This window comes from Osmerus mordax, chromosome 1 (genome assembly GCF_038355195.1).
Source record: "Osmerus mordax isolate fOsmMor3 chromosome 1, fOsmMor3.pri, whole genome shotgun sequence".
In the NCBI taxonomy this organism is placed as follows: domain Eukaryota; kingdom Metazoa; phylum Chordata; class Actinopteri; order Osmeriformes; family Osmeridae; genus Osmerus; species Osmerus mordax.
In genome coordinates this window covers 23,108,858-23,120,235 of record NC_090050.1, presented here as the reverse complement: position 1 = coordinate 23,120,235, position 11,378 = coordinate 23,108,858, and the positions used below count along the sequence as shown (strand labels likewise).

General features: G+C 43.0%; 1 long non-coding RNA gene across 1 annotated transcript; it reads left to right on the top strand.

Moving 5' to 3' along the window:
• The first annotated feature begins 1,062 nt into the window (after nt 1–1,062).
• LOC136941663 (uncharacterized) lies at nt 1,063–1,569 on the top strand. Its single transcript, XR_010876546.1, has 3 exons — nt 1,063–1,233; nt 1,321–1,440; nt 1,517–1,569. It is a non-coding gene; the product is annotated as an uncharacterized lncRNA (long non-coding RNA).
• Nucleotides 1,570–11,378: the final 9,809 nt, after the last annotated feature.

Sequence of the window (11,378 nt, the reverse complement as noted above, 5' to 3'; positions counted from 1 at the left end):
ATAACACAAGGGTTAAATTCCTAACATTATGAACAACCATATCCAGCACTGCTGACAAAAGCACTCACACACCCAAGTTGGAAAAACTACTCAACTGAGCATAGGCTGGTTACTTGTTGAATAACTGCTGTGTTGTGCTGAAATTGTCATAATAAACACAGATAAATGTTCATAATCTACTATTTTTATAAGCTTGAAGAAGTGTGTATATACACCTAATTCTCGTTGCACAAGAGCAGTAAAAAAAAAAAAAAAGGTTTACATCCAACTGTCATCCCTGAACCCAGTGTATGGTCATGGGTTAAAGAACAGGTGGATATGAGAGCCAGTAGCCTATAGGGTTACGCATGGTAGTGTCAGATCCACAACCGAGTTAGATCTGAAGTTTATTGTTCAGGTGGATCCCTTGCCTGTTGTGCAAATGTATTTCAGTAGCATTATTTAACGATCTGTACTGCTTGCCTTCCCACAGTGCACCATGCACAGGGGCGTGTCAGACAAGTTAATACAAAGTTGTAGTTCTCTAAGGTCACTGTTGTAGTCATGGCCAAGCATGCATACTTGGGTTAATGTGCTCACAATATTGATCACAATACTACTTTTACAGACATGATGCAAGAAATGATCCGCTGGCTAGATGTAGCATGATCTTATTTACGGACATTGTGTTTTACCACAGTAACTTGCCTACATCTTATGATTCTGAACTCGCTGACTTCCATCAAAACAATTAATCGCACGTCTGAAACCGGAAGCTTTCAAGGGCCAAACTTAACAAACGAAAATTCTTGAACGTTCATCAAAAAAGGTCTATAGGCATGACGTCTACCAGTGATTCAATTGCACCTAGGACACATTTAAATAAATACTGGCCTACCTAACATTTGATTGGTCGTCCAATTTGAGAGAAGAGGTTAAAGCTGTGTCAAATGTGCTGGCCTTTTGTGAGATGTTTTTGTGAGTTGGGTTAAATGCCACTATTCAACAGAATTATGCCTTTGAATAATCCTCTACTATGCCCTTTGATATTGGGGACCTTAACCTCTTTCTTAGCAGATTCTTATGGAAGTATTACAGATACCAGATTGAAAAATGTGACGGAAATTGAGACATTTAGAAGAGAAAGTCTTAGTGATGCAATTAAGCCTGGAGCCATTGCTGGCGTCATAACACGAAAGGGATTTTTTTTTGATTCAGATAATAATGATGCTTACAAAACCGCAGGAATGGATTGTGAGTGGACAATATTTATGAATTTTACAAAGGCGTTCATAAAGAGATCGCTCAAATGTTAATTTGCCCATGAACCTTTTTTATTAGCTCAGCGCCTGTTGATGAATGCTAAACTAAAACACATGGGACCTGCTGTTCAGTGCGCTGATGATACTATGACCTTGCGGGTCAAGGGAGGGAAGGCTCCCCATTTTCTGGTTGACAATGGTAAGATCAATGATGCATATCTGTGGATTTCTGGTGAAAACGGCGGGTAATTTGATCTAAGGATCTGCTTTTTCAGCTGACGGGACTCTCATTCCCATGACTCGCATGCCTTCTCGGTGTGGATTCTCTGTGAGAAGGTCTCGCAGAGATGTGCTTTTTGTAGCTCCATACCAAGGCTGCCATGTTACTGAACAGGTAATTCATAATGAAGGGATTGTGATTACCACAATTCAAACAGACATATGTATTGAATATGAGCCAAGTGAATCCAAGTATTCTTTCAACAGGATGGGGATCATGTACTACATCTAAAGCTGTGGGGAAAATCCATGACAATGTCTTGTCCTCTTGCACCTCCTCTCCCTTCTGTCTCCTGCTTCATGAATGGCATGGTGTTAAGTATGGGTAATATTGCAGCAGCTGCACTCTATGTAAAAGGTAAATTTCAGCAGTTGGTCAAAGCTCATGTCACAAATTTGAAACATGACCATCTAAGACTAAAACGATGTATTGTAGTTTAGTTTTGAGAAACTATATGGTTATTATATTAACATGAGTAATGTATTTTAGTCTCTGATGCATGGGAGCCCTTGCTGTTATCTGGTGAACCTTGTGGCTTTATTGTGGAAGCAAACTCCAGAGATTTGATCATCAAAGCTCCTTACAGAAAACCTTGCATCCTATTAAAGGTACAGTCCACAGTGCCATCTTCTGGTCACAAATGTAAATGGTGTACTTGAGATATAATACTGTTGTTTTTCGATAGGATGAGGATCATGTTCTTGTCCTGTTGGTGAATGATCAAGAGTTTGCGGTATCCTGCCCATCATCACCTGCTATTCTTGCTGGCATTCCAGCAACGAGCCCTGCTAATCCCCAGATGCTAACCACAAACAGTGCTGTTCCCGCTCCAGACCCTTTCAAGCCTCAGGCTCCAGCTCAGTCTCCTTATCCATATTTCCCAGGGTTACCCCATTTCCCATGGTTCCCCCCATACTCGGGGTTCCCCACAACTGACTCTACGAGGGGTGCGCCTGCTGATCTTCAGATGCCGACCACAAAAACGATTGCTTCCGCAGACTTTTCCGATGCTGTAGACTCCTCCGATACTCAATCGGCAGATCTGCGTCCTTACTCCTGGTTCCCAGGGTCTCCCAAGATGCTCACTATTACAAACCCCTCTGATCCTGAGTCAGTAGAGTTGCCTTCGTACCCCCAGGTCACAGGATTCCCTCTATACCCCAGGTACCCCAGACTGTCCCCATCTACAAGAACTGCACCCGCTGATCCTCAGATGCCAACCACAAACACTGCTGCATCCACTACTGCCAGCCCTTCTGATGCTTGGACACCAGAGCAGCATCCTTATCCCCATTTCCCAGGGTTCCCTCCACATTCAGGGTTTTTCTATTTCCCAGGGTTCCCTCCATACTCACAGTTCCCCACAAAAGACACTACGAGAACTGCACCCGCTGATCCTCAGATGCCAACCACAAACACTGCTGCATCCACTACTGCCAGCCCTTCTGATGCTTGGACACCAGAGCAGCCTCCTTATCCCCATTTCCCAGGGTTCCCTCCACATTCAGGGTTTTTCTATTTCCCAGGGTACCCTCCATACTCACAGTTCCCCACAACTGACACTACAAGAGATGCACCTGTTGATCTCCAGATCCCAACCACAAGAACTTCTTCTGCAGGCCCTTCCGATCCAAAGTCGGCAGAGCTGCCTTTGTACCCCCAGTTCCCTCCATACCCCGGGTTCTCCCAGTTCCCAGGATTCCCTGGACCATTCCCAAACACTGAACCTATGAGGGCTTCACCCGCACACACCCAGATGCCAACCACCAAGACTGCTGCACCCTCTACTGAAGCCCCTCCTGATCCTGAATCAGCAGAGCTGCCTTTGTACCCCCAGTTTCCAGGGTTTCCTCCATATCCCAGACCGTTCCCAGCGGCTGGCTTTACGAGAGCTGCAACCACAGATCCCCAGATACCCATTGCTGCCGACCCTACTGATCCAGAGTCGGTTACACTCCGCCCATACCCAGGGTTCCCATCATACCCAGGATTCCCCCAGTTTCCAGGGTTTCCTTCATACCCAGGGATTCCTTCATATCACGGAGTCCCCTGGTTTCCAGGGTTCCCGCCATACACACGGTTTTCCAGACCATTCCCAGCGACTGCCACTACAAGAGGAGCACCCAGTACTGCAGGCTCCTCCGATCCTCAGATGCCAGAGCAGTCTCCTTACCACTATTACCCAGGGTTCCCTAGACCATTCCCAATGACTGCCCCCACAAAAGTTGCATCTGTTAATCCCAAAATACCACCAACAAAGATCACTGCACCCTCTACTGCAGGCTCCTCCGATCCTGAGTTGGCAGAGCTACCTCCTTACCCCCGTTTCACAAGGTTCCCTCCAGACACAGGGTTCCCCAGACCATTCCCAATGACTGCCATTACAAGAGCTCTGGCCACTACTGCAAGCATTTCTGATCCGAAGATGCCAGAGCAGCCTTCGTACCACCATCACCTATGGTTCCCTCATTTCCGAAGATTCCCTGCACATTCAGGGTTTCCTAGACCATTCCCAGTTACTGCCCCTACGAGAACTGCACCCAATGATCCCCAGTTGCTGACCACTAAGACTTATGCACCCACTACTCCAGCCTCTGGGTGGATTACTGCAACTCCTTACAAGCCTTCAAATTCCAAACGTGGCATCAGCATAGCCCCTCGCTTGAAATTGTATAACAGTGCTCTGAAGGGCTCAATGCAGAGTAACGAAATGCCCTCAGCCTAATAAGTGATTGTAAATTAGACAGTTTGCTGGAAAGATTAACTTTCTTGGCCTAGTTGTATAGTTGCTTTTTCAGTATTGTTTTGTCATCATTCATTTTGATTAAATTATCCATTAAAAAATTCATAGCTATTTTGCATTTTATTCTTTCCAATGCATTACTACTTTTTTTCTGAGAGAGAAGGGGATGCATTACACCAACTTTTTTTTTTTTTTTTTTTTTGAGACAAACGTTCTTACTGCACTGATTTATGAACTGTATATCTGGCAGGATGTTGGCTCTAGAGCCACCAATTTCTTCAAACCTAGCCCCTGTCACTCCTTGGGTTCATGACTTGGGAGAAAGATCTCACTTGGTAACCACTTCAATTAGGGTTTGTAGCAGTTATCAAATGTGCAGGTCGTTGCAAATCTTAATTATAGATGAATGCATGCGATGCTGTTCCTGTTGTCGTGTACACAGTGTTGTAGAAAAAACATCACACTGTTGTAATTATGGAGAATGATTATGGATTATATGATTGAAAATGAACCTCTTAATCACCTTTTTACTTTTATGTTCTATCTTACTGACTGATTAGAATTGCCACTAATATGTAGAAGAAATCAAGCCCAAAGTGCAAATCTGGATAATTAGAGGCTGGGTGCGAGAGAAGGCTGTGTGTAGGCTTCTTCCATTAGAAAACTACAAAGCCCAGCTATCATGAGGTACATTTACAACCCTGTGCCCAGTGCAGCTGGCCTTCAAGGTCAGAGCAGGCCTAAAAAATAGAAATATATTTAAGTTGTAATCTAAAGCCCCGAGGGTAAGAGACCAATAGTGTGAGAAATGCATAATGTATCTGTGACAAACAATATTGTACCAATAGCAAAATTACTGAATATAAGGTTTTGATATATAAGAGGAATGACCAGAGAAATATTTTAGTGTGATTGTGGGATCTTGCTCACGGAGTCTCTGTCACTCTGAATTCTAATAAACACTTTGCTTCAAACTTTGGTGAGTTTCAGTGCTGTTTCAAACTTTGGATATTGGTTGGTTGAAAACTTAGAATATTATTCTTCATCAACAGGATGAGATTGATCTAAGATGATGTAAGCAAATTCACAGCAGTCTTCTCCTACAAGAAGGTGCCTAAACGATGGCCATCTGACCTTTTAAAAAGTATGAAAAGGTACCAAATAAGTGCTTGGATATCCTAGTGAAACAATCAGGAAATGAAAGCTGCATCACATCAAAACTCAACACTCAACCAAGAAGAACTTGTGAGAAACCAAAGAGGCCAACAATAATGTTGACATAGTTCCAAAGTTAAGTCAACATTGTCTGAACCAAAACTGGCTCAAGAATTACTATCTGGAAGCATGTCTGGAGTTTGCCAGAAAGCATGTGTGACCAATCAGGTGGGACAAAAAGTTTATGGTCAGATGAAGTTTAGGTTCAGATGTTCAGATGACCAAGATGGTCAAAACTCAAAGAACAATATGTGAAGCAGAAACACTACCCATGCCTCAAGACACACCATCCCTAGAGAGAAGTATGGTGGTGGCAACATGCTGTGTAGATACTTCTCATCAGGAGAGACTGTAAAAGTGACTGTAAAAGTGGTCCTTTATGTCCACTAAATTTAAGGAGAGGTTCTCAAATTAATGACTACACTTATCTGTCTCATATCTGTTTTATTCAGGTGGTGTGGCACTTCTTCGCCACAAGCCATGTCAAGGTATATCAGCTCAGCTGAATGCTCCTGCATGCAGGTCGGTATGAAAATGTACTTGTCCTTGGCCAAGGCTACACTGTCCCAACATAAAAGTGAAGCTTTGGCAAAGGACTGCGAGACGTTGAAAAACACAGACTGGAGAGTATCTGGGCAAATGTGGCACATTATGTTGGTGAGTGTATGAGAGGGTGGGTGTTTATTTGTGTGCATGCAAGAGGGTGTTACTGAATGGGTCTATGCATATCGAAAGATACATTTACATTTAGTCATTTAGCAGACACTCTTATCCAGAGCGACTTACAGTAAGTACAGGGACATTCCCCCCAAGGCAAGTAGGGTGAAGTGCCTTGCCCAAGGACCCAACGTCATTTGGCACGGCCGGGAATCGAACTGACCATCTTCTGATTACTAGCCCGACTCTCTCACCGCTCAGCCACCTGACTCTAAATGCAGCAGAATGCCCCTTTAATTTACATCCAATACTTTTTTCTCTATGTCCTAGGCACCGAGTGTATACCACTTTGTGTAGTAACAGAGGCACTTGAACACACAATTGTATAGTCTAAGACTAAAATCCACAATCTTCATTGACTCAATTTAGGTGGATTTGAGATTTAACTTGCCCTTTAACGGACGTAGCCATTAAATCCTTTTAAATCGCATATCGCAAATACCGGTCACATAATCGTACCTAATGTCATTTTACTGTCAAATATTCATAATTACTACAGGGTAATGGAATTACACTCCCTAATACGTAGGGTACGTTGACCTGGCTACGTAAAACACGTTTGACGTCATCGTGGGAGGGTGCCATTGGGAGAAATGAACGGTCAACACAATCCTCTCAGCACCCATGTAAGTTGATGCCCATAACTAAATAGATAATTTGATAGACGAATGATGGTAGAAATATAATTGGCTGATTGTTCACTTATGTTTCTGTAATATGACAACGGGTTACCGATTAACTTTGTTTAGCGATGTCAGATAGCTAGCTAGCCAGCTGCTGTTAGCTAGCTGGCTAGCAACGTAGCCTAGTAGTTGGATACTGCTTCTGACACCGTTCGTCAGACTTCTAGCCGGCTCAAGCTATTTCCTCATGTTGGAGGGCAGGTCCTCGATGTATTACGTTTTGCGAGATTGTAATGTAGGCAACGTTGGCTAGTTAACACACTTCAGACTTGAACCATGTGTTTGAGAATAAGAATGTATCATCTGTTTTGTTTAATCGTATAGATACTTAACATATTAGGAGGAACTAGTAAATACAATTGGTCTGACCTGACCATACTGTACTGATCTCTTCCACACTGGCAGAATTGGACCTGTTCTGGGTTGCTAACCTAGCTAGCAAGAGCATGTCTGCCTGCTGCTGCCTGGGTAAAGCTACATGACAAGCTAACTGGCGTTAGATGACAGATATTGGCTCAACATCAGTTAAATATGCATACATATAGTTCTAGCAGTGGAACATTAGATGCACGACAACACTTTAACTAACTGAACCTTGGACGCTATTAAGCTAAAACAAAAGTTGTTGACCGTGGCATGTACGCTATTTTGCTAATGTCACGCCAATCAGTAGATACACTAAATGTACACCAGACACTCCTAATTTAGAGTTAAGTGAGTCTACTGCTCGAACATTTTGAAGCTACCTAATACAATTCTTAGCTAGTTACATAAAAATGTGTATTGTCGCTATCAATTTAACATCCTCACAATCTTAGATTATCTACCGAGCTAGTGCTAGTTGAAGAGCTCACAGCGCTCGCTAGCAACATAAACTAAACCATTTAAATCTTTACACGGATGCAAGCATATGCTTCATGGACTTCTTGGGTGTGTCAGCATTAGGATGAATGTGTTAGCTGGAAACCGGGTTATTTATTACAGTTACTTTAGCAAATAAAAGGGGGTGTGAATTACTTTTGAACGAGATAGCACCCTTCCTCACCGAATTCGCTGATCCACAACCCAGGCACCGGTGCTACCTGCAAGTTTTGCTGCTTACTCGAGAGCTAGCTATAAGCTAGCACCCAGCGAAGTCATTCAACCTCTGCAGTGCGTCGTGATTAAATTGCATCCACCTACTTGTTTTCACTAAGCAAGCCAGTAAACTTAAGTTGTATCGACAGCTAGCGAGCGAGTTACAGTAACTTTGGACAAGCTAGCTAGTGATTTTTGGAAGTGTTTGGAAACAATACCACAAATCGAAGCTGTGCCTTCAATGTTGATGTAAACACATCACCTCACCAGATGAACTGAAAACTATTTCTATCAACATCTTATCAAAGCAATTGTGCAAATCAATCAGATATATATTTAGTTATCTCGTGTTCATGGCTGTAATAGTCATTGCTACTCACGACTCAAATTGTCAAGCCTCAATGCGCGAGCAGAAAGGACATACAGATGTTCTAATAAAACTATTTCGGCCTACTTGTTTTTATTCATTTGCTGTTCAAACCTAATTATACATCCCAATTAGTCACAACAGCAGGTAATCTTAATGATTGTGTTACTCGTGGGCGGTTATGATAGCAACTATACTGAAATTATGCCTGCCAGCTTGAATGCCAGTTAACGTAGGGCTGACAGATGGAGAATGATGCTAATGCTTTGGTTACAGAGTCTCAGATTTAGATCTCCTACAGTAAACTTGCTTTTAGGAATCATACTTCTTCAGGTCTTGTACATAATTCTACAGGGCCATATCTGACAGTTTCCAATGTGAGACTCACTTCAATAAATGCAATGGCCTGCTCTTACATGCTACCTTCTCCCTGATAACGTCATGCAATAATCCTAAACCTCCACGGGAAATGTTGACCACGGTTTGAATGGGCGCCTAACTCTGTTGTGTTTGGGAAAGATGTTCTAGATGAATTTAGAAATCCTAATGGAATTCTAAGCAGTTTCCTTTGCACAGATCATTCTTAGTAGGCCTGCTGATGATTGAGTCTCAAGGCATGTGGCTGTGGCTGTCTAATGCTAGAATTGCATCTTCCCAAATGCCCCCAAGTAAGCAGTTTCATATGCCAGTAAGGAGAGACTACCTCTTGATAAATTAACCTGAGTGGGATGGCAGTGGGAGGGAGCTCAAATGAAATTGGGGTGGGGGTGACACAGCATATTTTCACATGAAAAATGCTGCAAATGAAAACCATGGCTGTACATTTGTGCGATTTAGTTTGGTTTGTCACAGCGACACAGCTTTAAGGGTTTAGAATAAGGCAACAAGTGACAATTTAATCGACACAAGCATTAGCTACACACACACACACTCGAGTTTGTGGGCTATATGACCTTGGGAGGGTGCATGTGTGAGGGAGTAGGCTACTGGCTGTTGGGAAGGAGAGAGCAAAAGGCAAAAGGCTAGTGCAGGCTAGCCTACTATTACTCTGAACATGAAATGTTGTGCCCTAGAGGAGAATGAGACTGTACTGTGTATGTAGGTATATATATATCAGCACTCATGTCTGTATACATTACATTTAGTCATTTAGCAGACACTCTTATCCAGAGCGACTTACAGTAAGTACAGGGACATTCCCCCAAGGCAAGTAGGGTGAAGTGCCTTGCCCAAGGACACAACATAATTTGCAGAGCCGGGAATCGAACCGGTAACCTTCAGATTACTAGCCCGACTCCCTCACCGCTCAGCCACCTGACTCCCTGTATACACTGTACACACCGCCATTGTTACTAAACCTGCGTCTAGCTAATCCAGGACCAGATATTATCTTTTGTTTAGCAGTCGAATGCAACCAGCGTCAGTGCTTTCTCATGAGATGGAAGAGGGAGTGTCAGCCATAGGTGTTTTACAGGGATTGCTTTCAAACGCTTCTATTCACACTATTACCAGCTTGTTGACAATGACACACACAATAGCTGCACTGAGTCTCATAGTCACTCCTCTGTTTGTCTCCTTAATAATTCATAGATGGCACAGTTGACGTATTCCTATCAGCTGTGGCTAAATACCTCTAGCTTGGGTGTGTGTGTATTACACGCCCATGTCACTGTCACCCTCTGTGAGCACCTGGGTGCATGCTTAGAGAGAGAGAGAGAGAGAGAGAGAGAGAGAGAGAGAGAGAGAGAGAGAGAGAGAGAGAGAGAGAGAGAGAGAGAGAGAGAGAGAGAGAGAGAGAGAGAGAGAGAGAGAGAGAGAGAGAGAGAGAGAGAGAGAGAAGAGAGAGAGAGAGAGAGAGAGAGAGAGAGAGAGAGAGAGAGAGAGAGAGAGAGAGAGAGAGAGAGAGAGAGAGAGAGAGAGAGAGAGAGAGAGAGAGAGAGTGAGAGAGAGAGGAGAGAGAGAGAGAGAGAGAGAGAGAGAGAGAGAGAGGAGAGAGAGAGAGAGAGAGAGAGAGAGAGAGAGAGGCTTGTTTTGATCAGGACAGGGGGACTTTTACCAAGTTGCCTACAACGTGATAATGTTTGGTAAGTGGATAAGAGGCTAGATAGCTTGTGTTTGAGTGCTAATGAGTGTTAGCATAGTGTGAAGACTTTGTGTGGGGGTTAGGATGATGAAAGTATTGGTGTTATAACTATTTGGTAGATAAGTTTATATGATGTCAGGGATAGCATAAATGACATTACAATCTAATGTGTGTGCATGTTAGCATTTAGCATCATAGCTGTTGATGAGGAGGCGAGTTGATGGTAGCCAACACAGCTATGTCCTGTTGATAGGGGATAATTTGATAGATTAAGCTTCATTAAGCTTCAATCATTGAGCACTCCAGTGGAAGACAACAATATAATTGGGCCTACAGTGTTGAAAAAGCAAGAATTTGTCCGTATAGTGTCACTTTTCTATCAGTCAAAAAGTATATAAACACAGGTACATTCGTAGTTCTATTGCCAGTAGCCAATAACTGTGTTCTCATCAGATATCATCTTTTATTTTTTGTGCTCACTGGTCAATTGCTGCTTTTGAGGCCTATGATTTGGTGTTGGTGCATGGTCTGTTATTATCTAGTCGTTGACTCTTTGGTACTTAGTATGTCAGGTGCAAACTTCCAGTAATGTCAGTGTTTGACCATCCGAAACACTTCAGCTCATCCCACATATAACCTAAATCCCTATCAGTCTCTTTCTGCTGTCAAGCACATTTCAAGACACTCATTTGAAACGACTAGCGTAATTGAGGAAAAGTATTAGTCCGATCTGAAATTAAACACTGGGCTTCAAAGACTGACAGCTAATTAGGTAGATGAGCTAGGCTATGGTATGAGAAGAGTACTTGCATGAAGAGACACTGTTTGTACTAGGGCGTCTGATCTGTTTGATCCACTGTATGGAGAACCTCACACTGCAGGCAGAAGCGGCCCAAATCCAAACATGTTTTGCGATGCTATTCAGATCGTTTTTTCATAAGTGTTAAGAGCACAAATCACATGGAATCTGAT